The sequence below is a fragment of the Apus apus genome, chromosome 1 (genome assembly GCF_020740795.1).
Source record: "Apus apus isolate bApuApu2 chromosome 1, bApuApu2.pri.cur, whole genome shotgun sequence".
Classification (NCBI taxonomy): Eukaryota; Metazoa; Chordata; class Aves; order Apodiformes; family Apodidae; genus Apus; species Apus apus.
Window position 1 is genome coordinate 29,944,222 of NC_067282.1, and position 19,492 is coordinate 29,963,713.

Here is a 19,492-nt window from a genome sequence, read left to right on the forward strand (position 1 = left end):
TTCCATTGGTCTTCGTCGCAGCAAGGGCACATTGCTGGTTCATGGATAATTTACTGTCTACCAGGACTCCCAGATCCTTCTCCTCCAAACTGCTTTCCAGCAGATCCACTCCTAACCTATATTGGTGCTTGGGGTTCTTTCTTCCCAGGTGCAGGACCTTACACTTGCTCTTAATGAAGCTCATGAGGTTCTTCTCTGTCAAACTCTCCAGCCTGTCCAGGTCACACTGGATGGCAGCACAGCCCTCTGGAGTGTCAGCCACCCCTCCCAGTTTGGTATCATCAGAGAACTTGCTGAGGATACACTCTGTCCCCCTGTCCAGGTCATTGATGAACACACTGAACAAGACTGGACCGAGTATTGACCCCTGGAGGACACCACTGGCTACAGGCCTCCAACTTGACCCTGATCCATTGATCACCACCCTCTGAGCTCTGTCACACCGCCAGCTCTCAATCCACCTCCCTGTCCACTCATCAAGCCTACATACTCTTCCTGAGTTTCCTAATGAGGATGTTACGGGAGACAGTATCAAAAGCCTTGCTGAAGTCAGGGTAGATACCATTCACTGCTCTCCCCTCATCTAGCCAGCCAGTAATGACATCATAGAAGGCATGTCATGGAAGGGATTCATCCCATACAAGCTCTGACTTGGAGGTTTCCATAATCGCTATGTAAAAACATTACTGGAACTAGGTTTGGTGGGAAAGAGGATGTCCACGTACGCATTCTTTTTCCAAAAATAGAGATGCACCAGGTAAGAGCTGGTTGGATTCAAGACCTTTGTGGAAAGCCTGACCTCAGATACCTCCTCTGTTTAATTTCCATACTAATGCCTCCACCAAAAAAAACCCCTAAAAAACACCCAATCTTTTTGCATCTTCCTGCAGCTTCAGTTGATGCAGGACATGTTCCTTCTGAGTGAAAGGCTGTCATCTTACAGTCAGCCTAGAGCTGACTCATCCGTCATCCGCAGGAGGGTGGTGGGCTCCCCTGATGAAGAGCCAGAAGCACAGCTGGCTCTGCAAACACAGCCACAGCAAGGCTGGAAATGAAATCCCTTCAGTTTGGGCATTTGCTTTCCAGATTCTGTACTGAGATTTATTTATTTATTCATTTGTTTGTTTTTTAAGATGTGCTGCATAAAGACAGCAAGTTCCTCCTGGGGAAGGCAAACTTCCCCCCCCAACAGGGAACTGATAACTGCTTGTAGGGGTTTCTGTGCAGCAGTTCCTGTGCAGAATTTCAGGCCATTGACACCCAGACTTGGAAAATGCAGGTGAGGGGCTGCAAAAAGAAGTGGGGTTTCTGACCTAAATACCCTTAGCAATATTATAAAGAAGGCTGGTAAAAAGAGCAGTGCGTGAGTGCAATCAAGCAGAAACTGCTAGGGTAGGAGACAGGGAGCAAGAAAATGGCAAGAGGTAGAAGGAGAAGTGAAAAAAATGTAGAAAATGTGCCAGGGGAAAATGAGAGTATAAACAGAAACATGCCAAAAGAAAAAATAAAAATAAAAAGAGAGACACAGGAATATAGCTTTCAAAGAAGCTGAGTGAAAAAAAATAAATAAAAAAGAATAAGCTAAAAGCAAAGCAAACAGCCTAGGAGGTTAAAATTTGCAACGTTTAAAAACATATAAAATCAAAACCTAATGACAGAGTAGATAGAGTACACAGGAAGGTATGTATGCAAGCATGCCTGCATGCACATGATATTTGCTTAGTCCTACAGGTGTCTGTGTGCAGGTTTCTGTCTGGGTCCACAGCAAATTGATTTATTCTTTTCTTGGCAAGAAGCCACCTGTGGAGAACTTGTTCAGGAGAGCAGCTCCATTTATAATCTTTTTTTTTCCTGCTGCTGCACCAATTTGCAGCAGAAGACAGGTGCTTGGAATTCTGGTGGTGAGGTGGTGATGTCTGGGTTCCCAGCAGAAGTGCTTTATCTTTGCTGTGACAGCCGCCCCAGTCACGTGGCAGAACCTGGAGCCCATGTAGTGGGCAAGGGGGGGGGGCCTGGGGAAGTCCATTTTGCTATGGTGCTAAAGCCACCTATGGCTCACTCACCAAAAACTGAGAATGAGGATGTTAGGTGTAACAGATATATGAGAAGGTTGGTTAACTATGAGACAGCTTTTGCCAGATCCAGATTTTCCAAAAAATCATTACTTTGTTTCCTCCCAGCTTTGCAAAAAACCTGTCATAATTATTATAATTAAAAATCAAGCATTTTTTCCATGTGTATCTCCACAATTTTGACTCCTGTAAACCTCTGGACAGCTGAGTCACCAAAGTCACATCACCATATTTTCCTCCACCCTCACCCAAAGATAAAATATTTCCTGAAAGTAAACCACAGCTAGGAAACAGAGTCAGGGCTCAGTCGGGATCTAAACAAGACTCTGATTTTCATAGGAGTGGAAAAAAAAAAGAAAAAAAAGAAAAAAAAGAAAAAAAGTGAGAGCTGGTATTATTGTTAGGACAGCCCCAGCAAATGACATTTCTAGACCTGTATCCTTTTGGAAACAGCTTCATCATCTGGCAGAGTCACTGCTGGTCTCTGAGATGTGGGATTCAGGTGCTTTCCCAGCAGAGCCCAGGCCACGCACGTGCCCTCCTTCCACTGCGATCAGCCCCAGGCTTATTTCTGGCTTATTCTGGCTAGTAGTGACCAGGCTTTCCCAACAACTTTTTCTCTTCTCCCCACTAACTAAAAACCTAAGATTATCTCAGGCATCGTTATTAATATTTCACTAGTACTCCCTGTGGCAGCAAATGGATGGTCCTGCTCAATAATTCATGGCTGGGCGTAGCCTATTAAATTTGTAGTGGGGTGTATACTTTCATGTTATTTATTTATCATTGCTTTCATTTTACAGGTTTGTTGTTGTTTGTTTTTTTTTCCCCTGCTCTTTCATTTTTCACTTGCTTAAATGCCTCTCCTTCAAAGTTCAGACTGCTTGCAGAAATTTAATCTTATGCCTTTTAAGTAAGGCTAAGCTATTACCACAAGGGCCTGGGGCCCGGCCATAAGGAGAACTTTCAGACACATTCAGTCACTTCAGTGCAGGAGATCTCTTTGAAGCAAATGACTTTGAGAATTTGGTACCAGGTCTGACAGCCTAAAGCTCATCCCTAGCCTCAGAGTTGTCTGCATTTTGTTTCACAGGGATGTTTAGCTCCTCCTGTTGAGGGAACAACCTGCTCCAAGAGCAGTGATTGATCATTGTCCCATCTCCTCCTCTGCAAGCAGGCACTGTCCTCTCCTAGTCCCCTGCAGGTGTGTTTTGGGAGTGCAAATCTTTCTAAACTGGTTGTAGGTTGTACTCCCTGCTTAGGAGTGATCTTTTGTTTTGCTTTGTTCAAACAGTGTACTCATAGATTATTTGATCTTTGTGGCTTAATTCCTAAATTAGACAGCCTGTCAGTGAAACCAAAATGAAGATTTTCTTAGAAGACTCAAAGACAGGCTTTCAGAGTTGAGGTTTTGGAAACTGAAAGCTTCACAAGCATGTAAATTCACAAACTGTTCTCCCAGCCTAGGTTTAACAGGGTCTTACCCTCCTGGCTGCCCCTGTGCCCAGCTCCAGGAGGAAGGGGGAGGTTTGGAGAGCCCCTGCTTCTAAGAATAACCCTGTCAAAACCACACTTTTCAGTATAAAAGAACTTCTCTTTACAGGAAATCACAGAATGGTTTGGGTTGGAGGGGACTTTTAAAGATCATCTGGTTCCAGCCCCCCTGCCATGGGCAGGGACACCTCCCACTAGAATAAGTTGCTCAAAACCTCATCCAGCCTGGCCTTGAACACTTCCAGGAAGGGGGATCCACAGCCTCCCTGGACAACCTGTGCCAGTGTCTCACGAGCCTCACAGAAAATAATTTCTTCCTAATATCTAAATCTACCCCCTTTCAGTTTGAAACCGTTCCTCCTTTTCCTGTCATTATGTGGATTTGTAAAAAGTCCTTCCCCAGCTTTCCTGTATGCTTCTGTCAGGTACTGGAATGCTGCTATATGGTCAGCCTGGAGCCTTCTCCATGCTTCTTTCTCCAGACATGTCAATATATAAGCCTAGATGTCCCACCCAACCCAAGTGTTAAGTGCCTATTTACTGATTTGTACTGGAGGTTGCCAGCTCTGCTATGTGGGAGGGGTTTCCCTTAATTTTCTTCACACTGGTGTAGGCACGGGCCATCACTCTCCGTGCTACCTTCCTCCTCCACTGGCTCCACACAGCAGCTTTAAAGGGCAGTGCTGGGAACGCTGATAGAAGAAGTCCGTGGGGGTCAGTGGGTCCTGGCATGGAGAGTGGTGGTTGCATGGGGGTCTGAGGGTTGGAGATCCCATTGTCTCAGGGAGGGAGAGCGTGATGGCAGGCTTCAGCCAGAGGTGAAGGCCTGCGGGGAAAGGTCTGCCCCAACAGAGTGAGACAAAGGGAGAAGCGGACTTGTTGCAGCAACAGATATTTCATGCTATCATAATTCCACCCCCAAAAGACCCCAGTATCCATGTTGTGGCAGGTTCAATGGAATCACACGCCATTGCTTTGCATTCTCAAGGCTTTTTCTGGCAGATGGAATGCAGGAAGGATACAGCACAAAAGGTATTATTTTCACATGCATTCTGCAAATTTAGGATTCTCTCTCCTGCAGAGATCACACATGGCATTTCAGGATACATTGCTAACATAGACAATCCCAGCAGTGGGTCAAATTACCTCCCCCCACCTGAGCACATGCCATTGGAGAAATGACTTGGCTTTACAAGGACTCATTTACCTTTCAACAGCATTTAAGTTCTCAGGGTCCATTTTCAGAAATGAGGCAGGCATTTCAGTGTCCAAATCACTAGTGACTACAGGAAGTGTCCCTGACTTTAATAGGAACAAGAACAGGGTCACACAGATTAAAGGTGTGATTCAGATCACATCAAAGTGTGCTGAAAATTAGACTGGGTCCTCTGTATTTATATAGGAGCAAGATAATATTTGTATAAATTAGTTCACTTTTAAACAATTCCATTAATTTTGGTTTGCCCTAGATTTTCATGGATCAGGAGGTTACCCTCAAAGGGTTCATTAAAAATTGTGCTGGCATTAAAACAAAGATATTTTGCTAGGTCCACAGGAAACATCCACTGCCATCTTGGAAGATCTGTGCTTCTGTCCCTGCTCTGCTCCCCACCACACCCTTTCCCATTCTGTGTATGTCCTTGGATGTAGGACATGTCCATAACCCATGATTGTATCAGCAGTGGCAAGGAAGAAGTTGTGTTGTACCAATGTGATTTTGCAAAATAATGGCTTTTGGAGAAACTCATTCCCTGAAGTAGAAGCTGCCTGAAGGAAGGAAAAGATCTTGGGAGACTGCAGTGGACAGTTACAAACACAATAGCCAAGAGGTGGTTGTGCCAGAAATGACGACCACGGGAATACCCTTCCCTAGTGCCCACAAGGAAACTCTTCACCTACAGCAGACCCTAACTTCATCCTCAGTTCAGAATCCCTGCAAAACTGCTCTGGGCATGCTGCCAAGCAAGATGATGCCCCAGTTCCTCAGAACATAATTCCCATTCATCAGCAGAAATGGGATCAATGGTTCCTGCAGGATTTTTGGGATGCTGCTTACCTTGCTAAGAAATATCCAAGCTTGATGACAGGAGAAAGTGGGCAGTCACCACCCTTCCCAAGCCTCCCCAAGGCACACGGGGGTGAAGGGGAGGAAGGTGAGAGCCTGTTGGCAGGCGAGGAGGTGAGAGTGAACGCAGGCTGCTGCTCAGAGCTACGAGGCTGGTGCAGAGGTGGAGGAGAGCCCAGGCTGGGGGAGAAAGGGAGAAGCTCCGAGGAAGGGTTTGAAGCTGGCGGTGAAGCGGGCTGGGACACCTGCAGCTGAGCGTGGCTGCGTTGCACGGGCAGCAGGATGAGAGGGTCAGCATTGCAAAAGGTGCGTGGAAAGAAAGGTCCTCCAGGCACAGGGACTACAGGGGCAAGGCTTTTGAAGTGTTACAGTGACAACAGAGGAGAAAGGATTGTTTTTGACCTTTTCATCTGTGGCTCAGGGGCACAGTCTGTTCGTAATTGTAGTTCTTCCTCTGTGAGTGATTAGGAACAGTGCATGTTAATTTAGGGTACTTAATCTGTAGGCAATCATCGTAGCTGTTTCCTAATGTCTTTGCCTGTAGCTGGAGGAACATCCTCTCTAATTCTTCTGCCTTTCATGCAAATGAATGTCAAAGTAACTTCACTGGGGTTTTGGCCCTAAGACTGGAGCTGTAGGTCAAGTGTATTATTTCTTTAGTGAGGGACAATAATGGACATTCAACTCAGTATTACAATACCCCTATGGTAACACCAGCTAGCCTGTTGCTAATTGTGAACATACTTTATTGTAAAATGCAAGCTGTTTATACTGAAGAGTTTATATTTATATTGAAGAGTTACAATTCAACACAGTTCTAGGAAAGTGATACTGTAATGACTGCCTGCAGCATCCTGCCCCACGTAGGAAATTACACGAGAGACATCGTTGCCGTATAATTATACACTGACAGCAATACCACAAGCATCACACCAGGTACAAGTCAACCAGGCACAGGTAGGAGTTAACTATACCTGTTAACTGTACCTGTAAAATGTATTTCAATGCTGCCCAGTAAAATTTTTATTTGTGTGATGCTTCACAGATGCACAGCACAGAATTTAAATAAGTGTCTCGTTGTGGCAGGACTTCATCTGGGGTTGTGTGTAAAGACCATGTAAGTTTAAGAATGTTTAGTGAGACAGCATTATTAGGTATACACAGTGGCATTCCAGTAGATCTTGAAACAAGGTGAAAAAAGGGAAAAGGATTCATGGTCCACATGAAAAAATATATCATAATCTTTTGTTTACACTTGCCTTATAAATCCATCGGACGTTAAAACCTATCCCTGCTGTACTTGATTTCTAAGCTTGTTTGAGCACTGTTTTAGCAAAGCTGGTGCATATTGGTATGTACTGGTATGAATCAGTGTTGGGTACTGATGACACTGTACTGAGCTCAGTCTAAGTAGGATGGATATAAAATATCATACACTTGGGTGGAAAATCTGAGTCCTTCAACTACCTTCTTAGTAAGCTACATTAATTCAAGAGAGGACATTAAGAGTGCTTAGCAAACATCTGTGATAAGGAAACTCCCCCCATTACCCAGTGGAAGTTAGATGTTAGATTTAAGGCATGCAGTATAGAATTATCCATTTGGTGCCCTCTTCCTTATCTCAGAGAAGGTGTTGTGGCATTCAAAGAGATATCTGGGAGAGCAACAGAAATAATTAAGGAATTGAATAAAGTCTGTGGGAGAAAAAGTGGGGCAAGCCATCAGGCTGGTGTTGAATATCACAGAAACAAAAAAGAGAAGCCATGGCACAGTCTATCACATAATGGAACACCACAGGGAAGGTATTTTTCAATTAGATGGAAATAATAAAATATGCCTGGAACATGTTTCAGTGTAATTCTGAATACAGTGAATATACGTGTGCTTCACGATGGATCTTAACTATGGGGATTTGTTAATGTGAAGGTTTTCCTGATGCTTTCTACACCACCTTGTAGGTGATGGTCCAGCTGGTCTGATGAATCAAGTATGACAGCTCTTTCATTAAAGCCACTCAGTTTGGTTATTTTTACAGCTGCCCGTTTTCAGAGGTAAAAGTCAAAACAGAAGTTAAAAAAGCTGCAGAATGAGTCTTCAGCCTGTGGAAAGTGGTGGGAATTTTGCTGTTAAGGCAGGACATTTCTTAAAATCCCCACAGGGCTGATGAATCACTTTCATCATTGATGTTGTGCTTTCAGTTCTTTTAAGACTTTGGCAATGCTGCAGCATCAGGGTTAAAAGACAGTTAATATTTGTGTCCATCAAGAACTTTTATGGCTCACCCTCAGTGTAGCTGGGAAACATGCCTGAAGTTGGTGTCAGTTGTAAGGCAGTGTGAGGAGCACTGAGTCCTGTTTGAGGCTTTGACAAACTGTAGACTGCCACCAGCATGATCCTGGGCTGGAGCACATAAGGCCTGAGAAGAGATGGAGAGGGCTGGGCTTGTTCAGAGGAGAGGGCTGAGGGGGATCTTCTTGGTATTGACACCTATATAATTAGAGCTTATAGAGAAGATGGAGCCATCCTTTTGTCAGAGGCACACACTGACAAGAAAAAGGTCAGAAGTTGCATTAAGGGAATTTCCAACTGCATGTAAGGAAAAAAGCTTTCACAGTGAGGACAGTCAAACATTGGCAGAGGTTGCCCAGAGATGTTGAGGAGTCTCCATCCCTGAAGACACTGCCTTGGGTGTCCCAGCCAGACTTTGCAGCCAGCCCTGTGTTGAGCACAGGGTAGGACTGCAGACCTTGTTGTTCTGCGAGTCGCAAATGTGGCTGCTTGGCTGGCCAAAGATAGAAGGTGCTTTGTGCATGCACGTGTGTGCTTAGTGAAGAGAGAACGGAACCAAAGAGCGGTAAAATGGAGAGGAAGTGGTGCACGCCAGTGGACCTGCTGTGGGAGTAACAGTGTGAAGAGGGAGACCAGAGGAGGGTAAATTTCCTTATAAAGACAAAATCTATTTCACTGTGACGTTTTGTCACCACTCACTTCCCTCTCTGGGCTCAGTCTTAGGCTCACAGTCTCAGGCTTGACTAGTTGCTTCTGCAGAAAGGACGATTTTCAAAGTAACGCAGCAAACTGTTTCAACATACTACTTCACAGTTCCCCAACCTACAAAAAAGGTTATTTGCTTTTCTTTTTTTTTTCTTTCTTTTTTTTTTTTTTTTTGTAAAGAAGTTCTCTCCTTCCTTTTGGATTTGCAGCTGTTGAGCGGTTGCTCTGGCAGTTTGGACCCACCGCTTGAACCCAGGAGGTAAGATCACAGCATCTGCTGGTTTTTTAGCAAGCTGCCCTCCTTGAACGTAGGAGCAGTTCAACTGCACAGGAAATTGTGGTCACCATGAAAAAGCAGTGCAGGCTCTGTGCTAGTATGAAGCACTTTCCAGTTGTCTTGTGCACAACCTTTCTACTGACCTTCAGGAAAGTGTTTGATGGATTTAATTGGGCAAAGTGGTCTTTGAATTTTTATTTGCTGGCATTTCATCCATTTGGCCATGTATGAAAAAGTAAGAAGCCATTATTTAGATTGTAGAGTGGATCCCTGTTAGAGAGTAATTCTAATTCCAGTGATGAAAAGCACTGATTCATAAAGCTAATGTATTTTGGCCTGAATTGTTTACAATATACTCTGCTGCCTCTTAGGACATTCATATTAGGCTTTTATAAATGTAGTTTTACTCTCCAGAGAATAAATCAAACTGATTCATGATGGAGCTTGGTTGTAGTAGGGATTTCTGCTTTAAAAATGGTGATACGAGGTGGTCCTAACATTTTATTTGCCTTGTAAGATCTTAAAGCTGGTCAGTCTTGTTCCTTGTATTTGCTGGGATTTCAGCTCAGGCTGTATATGAACTCTGTGGCTTGCAAATGTCTACAGACATTTTAGGTGGTAGTATTGTAAATAGGAGCCTTTGGCCTTTTTGCTGTGTAGGAGTTTTTGTCAGACAGCGGTTTCCTCAGTACGTGCATTTGGTTTGGACTTTGTCCGAACAACTGACCCTGATGCCTGTGAGTAACTTGACTTTTCAGGCAAATGGGACCTCAGGTCTCTGCTAGCATCGCCAAAGTCAACATTGGCAGACTGACCCTTGCTACTGCAGATACCAAGGGAAGACAATCTCTAGCAAATGGCAGGCAAGACTGTGCCATCAGAAGTCCAGATGGGTGCTCAACAGATTATTACCTTGATGAAAGCAGATCACACCCTGAAATGTCTCATGTAGAGGAACTCCAGCATGTATCGCCTTCCTCCCCTCTTGCTTGTCATACAGGAGCAGTTTTTCCTCCTGAGATGGGGCCAGAGGGTCTGGAGAAGGTCAGAGATGGGGCTGGCCAAGCTTTCCTGAGCAGACAGGAGATATGGAAACCCTCTCCCTAGAAGGAAACTCCAATGAGGAGGGATGCTAGACCAAGAGGGACTGGGAAGTACCTGCCTGCCTGCTGGTAGTGAGAGGGGAGAATTCTGCTTTAATCCTGACCACAGGGTCCAGATTTACTTAGCTCAGAAGCTGAAGACAGTGCTCACACGATAGGTCAAAAAAAGGTTATAGTTATGTTACTGGTTTTGAATTGGCTTCCTCAGTTGAAAGCTGGTAAGGGTTTGGACTGAATGTTGTTATGGTTTTAAAATGTTTGAGATCCTATATGCAACTCCTGTACTTAAACAAGTCCAGTTGTGTTGCTTCTCTCTCCCTGCTCACAGAACCTACCATGCACTCCATCGTGCTGTATTACACTTTTCAAAAATCCTGTTTCCTTCTTATTTCAGTCCTGAGCAGCTTAAAATGCAGCAGCACAGCATGGAGCTGAGCTATCTTGATAGAAATCCTCCAGTAAAGTCATCACCATATGTTTTTCCCAAAGTATGAAAGAACTTTAGGAAAGAGGTTGACTAAAGCGGAAGGAAGGAGAGGGGGAGATCAGGAGAGTACAGTGCATTCAGAAATGTAGCTGATTTTCTTACTCTTAGCCCTTTCATGCAAAGCAGCAGACTCCAGTGAAATACTCCAGTGAACTGTTGATACAAAAGGTGAAATATTTAGAAAAATGAAAAATATTTATGAAAAAAACCCTGAAACAGCGTTTAGGATGCTGAAACTAGCTGTGCAGCAAGATGAAGTAAGTGGCTCTGCACTGGTCTCTCTGTGCATCTTTGCAGTTATCAAAGGGGAAAGCTGTGGGACAGGAAATAAACCACCACCCCTGAGACAAGTAGGGTGTCCCAGACATGGAGGTAGTGTCCACGAGGAGGAGAATGGTGTGCTGTCAGGAGGGGTGCCTGGTAGTGGGTGCTCAGGGATCACACCTTAAGGCCAAATTAATCTTTAGAGGAAAGGGGAAGGAGAGGACTGTGTCTCCTGCTGCTCCAGCTCCTGCTTTGGTTCCCCATTGCACACTCAGAGGGCTCTACAGCTCTCCACAGATCCCAGCTCTACAGCATGGCACCACTGGCACAAGGTGGTCCCAAGCAGCAAGACAGTCTGTAAGGAGGGCTATGTTGAGATGTGCTTTTGATTTTCTGGTCTGATTTGACACACATAAGGGCCTGATCACTCAGGGGCTTGCCAAGCCCCTGTGAATGCCTGCTGAAATTGGTGAGGAGTCTTGCAAAACTGAGGTCAGAATACAGCTCCCAGCATGGGAGCAACAGCAACAGATTCATAAATCCAGGTGAAATCAACCAAATGCAAATACACCTTTGTGTCTAAAAGTAATATATCTACCTCCTTTTTTACAGCTGGAATGTATTTTTAATATTTTCCATGTACAGAGGAACTGCTTTCCTGCTAATAAGCTGGAAACAGGCCATGTTCTCCTTTTCACATAACAGTTACCAGGTTTTCACAGGACATTTGGGACTGAGTCAGTCCTCCATGACTTGACCTTCTGCCATTGAGCTGCAGTACAATGCCTGGCTCACAGGAATAGGATGAAAGGTTTTTATCTGTCTGCCCCAGGGTTTTATGTCCCACCTGCCACCTGGGTCGTGACAGGGCAGAGGTGGGGTAACTCCTTGTACCCGTATCCAAAGCAGCTCTTGCAGATGCTCTCCTCTTCCATCACCTTAGTTAGTGAAGGTGGAGCTGGGTGGGGCAGGGCTTTCCTTGCCAAACAAGACATCTGCTGAATGACTGAAGATGTTTCGCAATTTGGCTTGATTTGAAAACCAGCTTTGCTCCCTGTGCCCCTGAGAAACAAACAAAACACAAACCAAACCAACCAACCAAAAAAACTCACTTTTTTTTCCCCCCTACAGAATAATGTTTTCACTGAAAAGCTAGCTAGCTTGTGTTGGTAAAGGGATAGAAAACATAAACTACCCAACAAAAAATGTGGTGTACTGAATCATGTTTTTCTAAAAAAAAACCCCAACATTCTACAGACTTTGATTAGGAAATAATATGCACATGCATGCTGTCTCCCTAGTAGGATGTATCTGACAGATAAAAGACACATAAGGAGAGTATTTGCAGGTTCACAGCTCTGCTTCTTCAGTGTCTTAATTTCCTTGATGGATTAGCACTCCCTGCCACTGAGAGGTATATTGGAAAGAGATAGCTGTTTCTCTACAGGCTCTGTGGATTTTCCCTTCCTAAGCCCTGTTGATTCGTATTTGATTTAGGACTCAGGCATCACGTTGACAAATAAGGTCCTTTATAAAATGGAACATTAAGAAAATAACTCATAGGCATCACCATGTTGCTTTCTGAACAGCAATAAATGTCTTTTCTTTGTGTTTCTTCAAACTGTATACAAAATAACGTAGCACAACAGATAAACAATTCTAGCTCCTACATACATGGTGAGATGTTGCTGTTGCAGGCACCACTCTTAAAATGCCTATGAGGCAAAGAGTGTCATTTATTATGGGCTAACCTGTGAATCTTTATCATGAACCAGGGAGAAACTGTTTGCCATAACTTCAGAAAGACTCCTCTCTGTGTTTTGTGTGCTGATTTAAACAGCAAGATCCCACTCAGACTGATGGTGCTGTAATATCAAAGTTACACATTGCAGTTGCAAGTATGTTTCTGTTTAGTTGAGGGTTTAAAATTTAATTCAGCATCTTTGAGGAAATTAGAAAAATCTCTTGTCCATGTATCTGTCTATAGCTGTTAGAGAAATAGTCATACCACTAAGTGCACAGCTTGGAAAATGAATAATTTTAGTGAACTTCCTCACCAGTTCATGGGTGCTGCAATTCTTCATGTTTCTTCAATGACTTTCGAAGTTGTTGTGCAAAAAATGCATCTAATTGACATGTGGTTCTAAACTTGATGATATTTGCTGATGCTGTCAGTGAGTAGGTGGCTAGCTGAATAACTCATCAGCAAGGAAGAGACATATGGAATCTAGTTTTTATCTTCTATCAGCAGCAGAAAAAACCCTATGACAAAAAAAGTCCACGCAATCACCCTTGAAGCTGTGACACCACATAAGAAGGAAGGGCATGGATGGGATTGTTTATTTGTCTAAGATGGGTGGATACCCTAGAGCCATCACTGCAGTTTTCACTGCTCCAAACTGACAGTAAGGCTGAGGAAATTTAGCATTAATCCTGGTGTCCTCCTTTGCTGGGGGTGCACTATGGATCACCCTGCTAGTGCAGGCATGTGAGTGCATTATTTTGATCAGAACTGTAAGAATAACAACAGATAATATAAATATATGAAAGAAGCATTATTGTAGCAAGTCCACTGAGAAGATTATGTTTAATTGGGGGATAAACTATTCTGGATTATGCAGAGGAACATGTTTGGCTGACAGCCTACCAGATAGCTTTTGCTGTTGCATTTTAGTTGAGGATTTTTGCCGATGAGCACAAAATGAAACTTCAAAATTGGGGAACCTGTAGGCTACCCTGTTGTGGTTGGAGCATTGATTCTGCTTTCAACATAAGGTCCCCTGAGTAATTTCTCTTTTTCTCACCCCTTAGTGAGGATGAAAATGACAAAACTTGTCTCCAGAAGGAAAATTTTATCAGAGAATAACTCATAAATCTCTCTTCTTGTCTCCTCCTCAGCCCTTCCATACTGTAGAAAATCAGCTGACTGAGACACATAATTTGAAAAAAACAGAAAAGTGTATGGATATATGGACTTGTGTGTGGGACCTAATGAGAGAAAGGTAGAGGGAAATGTTTTTGGGGAGAAATATCCTATCAGGAATGTTCTGATGAGTGAACAGGAATGAGGGGGGCCCCAAACATGCAAGAAGTATGGGACAAAGATTGAATGTGCTCAAGACACTCCATATTTTTCTGGCCTGCAAGATGCTTCAGATCTATCACAAGAGTTTCTGCACGATTCTGGGGCCACTTCTCTTATTCCTGCCTGCTTGTGGCATTGTCTAGGGTGGTGGTGGTGCCTCTTTGATTTCAGCTAGGAAGAACAGGCTAATGCAGAAAAGAGCTGTGGAAGTATTCCCCGAACGTTATGGAAAGCTGGACAAATTGAATTTGTGGATGAGAAAAGAAGGAGAAAATAAAAGAAACAGAAGCTGTGAGCTCTGATAAAGTGAAATGCAGAGTTTTTTTGTGCAGGTGGGGGACACCATCTTACACTCTGCCATAAGCTGTGTTTTGCAACAGTGAATGTCACTTAAAAAAAAACAAAGACAAGTTTGAAGATAAGGTAGCAGAAGAAATAGGGAAATTTATATATGACAGGGAACACGTGCAATCCTTTATCTGATCACTCTCCAATAGCTAGATGTGCTGTTGTATTAGTGACAAAGTACTAGTGCATTAACAAAATAAAGCTCTGATCACAGAACGTGAGTAAATATTATACATTTATTCAACTTCCTCAGCACCAAATTCACAGTTCAGATGTTTGTGATGAATTAAAAATGTTTATGATTTAAGTACGGATTTTTGAAATGTAACATGGCCCCACAAGATTTGTTTTTTTTGCTTGAAGGAAACATGCAACTTTATGTCTGGCTGCAAAGTGCAGTTTCCCGTCTTCAAGGTTTTCATTGCCCTGCTTGCAATAAAGCTTAAACACCATAAGAGTGGAGGAAAATATGAAACAAGGTAACCATTTAATACAAACCTTTAGGCTTTAATGACTTTTCCATTTATTATTTATATTGTATGGTGGGAGCACACTTTGCCAAGTAATACATAAGCAGGCAGCCTCTCAGACTATGGCTTCAAAATCGAAAGAGATGAAAGAACATCAATTTCGCTGTGTTTCTATTTAGCAGTAATGTTCAGGTTTGAGATTATTTTAGCTCTTCCTTTATATTCCAGACCAAAAATAGCTTGTTATTAGATCTCTTAAAACATCTGTGTGATAGTAAATTCTTGTGAGGGTAAGGTCGAATGAAATAAGCCATGATGGCACGGCTGAAATGTATTGGTTTGGAAATGATGGCAGGAAAGGGAGTGCTTTGTAGAAGCTCTTTTGATACCAGTTTGCTACAATTCTCAGCATCTTAGGTGACAACATTTTCCCCTTTTTAAGTTAACCTGTAACCCAACAGTCTTCTGGGGAGGAAGGAGTGTATTTGCACAACTGTATTTTAACTTTTGCAATAATGGGTTTATGCTGTTTGGCAAACAAGAATGAAGTGTCACTTCCAGGCAATGTGTAATCTGGACGCCTTGATGCCATCTGAAGCTCAGTTTGTCTCAAGGAGTGTTTTATTCATCTTCTGATTTTTTATTACATTCAATTTCTTTCTTATTGGCAGTTCCACTGTCCTTTTTGCTCTGACCTGTGGATCTATCTTCTTCTCCTCAGTGTCCTGCCTCCACGTCTGAGCATGGGTTGACTTTCATCTTATTCTGTTTAAGGAACTTTGGCTCTTTCACTGATCTTCAATTGCACCAAGTTCAAGATTCTTTCTCCCTGCTGCTGCTGACCTTCCAAATCTCATCTGTTCTGATAGCTAAGCTGCTTGCATTTGTTCCTTCACAAATTTCCCTCCCTCTTGCCATGCCTCTCCCCTGCCCAGCCTTTCTGTTTGCTTCTTGCCGTACAACTTTGTGTTCAAAGTCATCACCTGGTTGTCATCAGGTTATTTTCTCTTTGTTCCTCCTTCAGCTCCTCAACAGCTATCCTTTTTGAAGCAGCTGTTTCAACTTGTTCATACAGCCCATCATCTCCACATAGTCTCTTTTGCTGTTATACCATCCTCTGCATTTTTTTCCCCTGCATCTGGCTTGTCATACTACTTTTGCAAATGATTTGGAGCAGGGCAGTGCACCCTATGCTTACAATGCCTTGTGGATTACCAGTAAGTGTACTGTTCACCCAGGGTTGTTGCACTCTTGGTGGGATGCTCAAGTTATTTTCAGTTTGCATTGAGGACAGTGAAGAGCTGGAAGTCTATGACCCCTAGAAGCAAATCACTCTGCACTTGGCTGGTACAATCAGAAGAAAAATATTGGGCCTGACGCTCCCCACCATAATTCAGATACATTTTACATTTCTGTGTGCGTAAATGTTATAATTTACTTTTAATGATCTAAGCACAGGAAGCAGTTTAGATACTGAAAAATAGTTTTTGAAAGTAGATTTGCTCATTTTTGCTCTGTGTTGCCAAAATTTTTGACCTTTACTCTCTTGGTCATCCAATGTTTTGGTTTTATTAGTTAACAATTTTTAAAATGTTAGCAATTTTAAATTGTGAATAACTCAGAAATATTTAATCTGAAAATTCTGGGTTTGATTAACTGAATGTAAATTTGAGGGCTTTCACACACTTTGCAGAGGTCTTCTGGCTGCAGGTGAACCTAGAAGACCTGTAGTGACCACGTTCAGCCCTTTCCCTTCCTTTATTGCAGTCCCTTGCCAAAACCAGGACTAGAGGTACCCCTGAAAGTCTGTAGATGTGGTGGCTCTAAAAGGATTTCCTTGCTGGTATGGATTCTACGTGGCAGGTGTGCTGTGATGAGCACCGGTGTCGCACCCGCAGAGGGATGATGGGTTATGGTGCACTTGACCTGCCAGAAGGTCTGTGGAGATGGCAGCACAGGACTGGCTGACGGGGGGTGTGTGTCTGAATCTCACCCCTGCATCGACACAGCGGGATTTCAGTCAGCGACATCGGGGGGGGTTAGATGCTGGAGCTGACAGGCTGATTTCAAGATATATGAAAGGAATGGAAATGCAAATGCAGAAGCTCAGTTGTGTGCTGGAGTGGGCAGTGCTGACACCTCAGTCACCTGAGTACAACCTCTCTGGGTAATTGAGGACCGGCTCTTGAGCTCAGTGCAGAGATTCATCTGATTTCTAGGTTAAGTGTAGCCACCTTTGCAACAGAGTGGATAATATTGCCCTAAAAAAGATGTCAGAAGGGTTTGTTACAGCAAAGCCCTTCATCTGATCATGTATTATGAGTATAAATATCCACACGTGTAAACATATATACTATTAATAGGATTCTCTGTATTAACTGATCAGTTAGTTACTGGTCATGGAATAATAGAATCATAGAATGGTTTGGGTTGGAAGGGACCTTAAAGATCACCTAGTTCCAACCCACCTGCTATGGGCAGGGACACCTCCCACTAGACCAGGTTGCTCCAAGCCCCATCCAACCTAGCCTTGAACACTTCCAGGAAGGGGCATCCACAGCTTCTTTGGACAACATATTCCAGTGTCTCACCACCCCCACAGTCAAGAATTTCCTCCTAATGTCTAACCTAAATCCACCCTCTTCCAGTTTCAAACCAATACCCCTTGTCCTATCACTCAATGGCCTTGTAAACAGTCCCTCCCCAGCTTTCCTGTAGCCCCTTCAGATACTGGAAGGTCACTATAAGGTCCCCTTGGAGCCTTCTCTTCTCCAGGCTGAACAGCCCCAACTCTCTCAGCCTGTCTTCATAGCAGAGGTGCTCCAGCCCTTTGCTCATCTTTGTGGCCCTTCTCTGGACTTGCTCCAGCAGGTCCATGTCCTTCCTGTGTTGGGTGCTCCAGAACAGGACACAGTACTCCAGGTGAGGTCTCACTTGAGCAACGTATCAGAGTCCACAACTTTTTTTTACAATCAAGAGAAGCCCATTTTATGTTGGGGATAATTTTTTTTCTCAAGGTTATAAAGATCTTTGCAAAAGTAATGTTACAGGCAACAACCTGTGGTGTTTCTTATCTGTTAAGCTCTAGAACAGTCTTAATGCTATTAAAAGTTGTGTCACAAATTATATTGCTTGATCAAGTGACTGCATTGGAAAGGATCATCTTGCAATAGAATACAGGTGTTCTTGCTGATAGTGTAAGATTTTTGTGTGTCCAGATGAGTTTTAGGTAATCCACATGTTGCAAAAGCACTAAGCATGCAACAGAAGAAGATTGGTAGTGAGGAATCAGAGGCAGAAAAGATACCAGGATAGAGGAGGAAGACAGTGAAGCTAATTTTACCTTAGTATACATAACCCACATTGCTAGTGGATAGCAGGGATTTTTACAGGTAGTCCATTAAAGTGTGGTGGCTAGATCCACTTTTAATGTTACAGTAGTATTTCAGTAATCATCAGCTCCATTGTGCTGAAAACTGCATGTGAGTTCTTGTGCCCCAAGAGCGTTATGGATTCTGCTGCATTTCTCTGCTCATGAAGGTTGGAGTGAATGAACAGATTTTTCTCTGGAAGGTGTCCTCACCCTAAAATTACACTGATGAAGCAGATAAAGGGTGCATGATACTACAGGGAGACAGCAGAAAAAAATCCAATCACATAAGTTTGCCTTTGGGCTGTTTCAAAGCCGTGTCCATAGTGGTTCTCACAGATACAAGGAATCAATCCAAGAGTTCAGGAGAGCATTAAATCTGAAGCCCAGATACACTATACACAACTCTATGCCTTTATACTGGGCTGTAGCAAATCTGTGTTTTTTTAAATTATCCCTGTATATCTTTCTATAAAGTCAGGAATGCAAGCCTTCAGGATGCACTGTTGGGTTTAGTCTGAGAATGAGGTATTTCTGGTTTTTTCTTCCCCTCATTTGAACACTGTAGCTACAGCAACCACTTTCCAGGATCAACTCAAGTTTCCATTCTATTCTATTCAAATAGTTACTTGGTTAATTAATACTTAAAGAGACACAGGACACTAGAGTCATTCTCACAAATATAGAATAATGGATAGTCTGTCTCCTGAACAGTTTCCTCATTAATAGATGCAGGGGATAGTAGGTGCATGAAAAAGCAGAAGGGTCTAACGTCCATCTTCTGACAGTGTATAAAATTGTGTGACAAACTGAAGAAAACTTTCCCTTTCTGATTATTAAGAAAGGTGCCCAGAAAGGGGAAGTCTAATCTTTCCTCCTGCTTTATATCTTTGATGAGAGAAAAGGCAGGAAAACTCCTTCCAGCCACCTGTTCCTAAAGTGCGACCCAGCCTCAGGCACTAACTTAGGTACTTTGACGGGCAAGTCCTGAACTCTCCACATAGCCAGGAAGAGAAGTAGCCCTCTGGGAAGCCCAAACTGAAGCCCTGGGCACCCTGTGAAGGAACTTCTCTCCATCCATCCATCCATCCATCCATCCATCCATCCATCCATCCATCCATCTGTGTAATAAGGTTGACCAGCATCCTCATTAGGTATCCAAAGGCAGGCAGTGCAAATACCTCCCAGGGCTCCTGCTCCATCCCAGAGCCCTGGGAGCAGACAGAGCTGCTGCTTCTCTGCCAGAATTGCCGAAGAAGCATGTGGTGAATTGTGTTTCCAAAGGAGGAATAACAAGAACCAGCACAATTTTGTCTGCTTTCTCCATGAGAAAAAAAAAAAAAAGTTAGCAGAGGCAGGTTTTAATTTCAATTAATTAGTATAAATAACGTAGTTGTGATTTTGAGCAGGGCCTGGCAAAACTACAGGAGAGACATGGATTTGTAGCTCATGTACACCAGTTT

At 43.3% G+C, this 19,492-nt stretch overlaps 1 protein-coding gene across 4 annotated transcripts in view; it reads left to right on the forward strand.

The window, feature by feature from the left end:
* LCP1 (lymphocyte cytosolic protein 1) overlaps positions 1-19,492 on the forward strand; it is a 50,524-nt gene that overhangs the window by 10,474 nt on the left and 20,558 nt on the right. For 3 of the 4 annotated variants that reach the window (XM_051639956.1, XM_051639969.1, XM_051639977.1), the window contains exon 1: positions 8,656-8,884. The exons of the other annotated variant lie outside the window; for it this stretch is intronic. The gene's annotated coding sequence lies outside the window, so the exon portion shown is untranslated. Of the gene's footprint in view, positions 1-8,655; positions 8,885-19,492 lie in introns of those variants that run through there. 4 annotated transcript variants of the gene reach the window in all.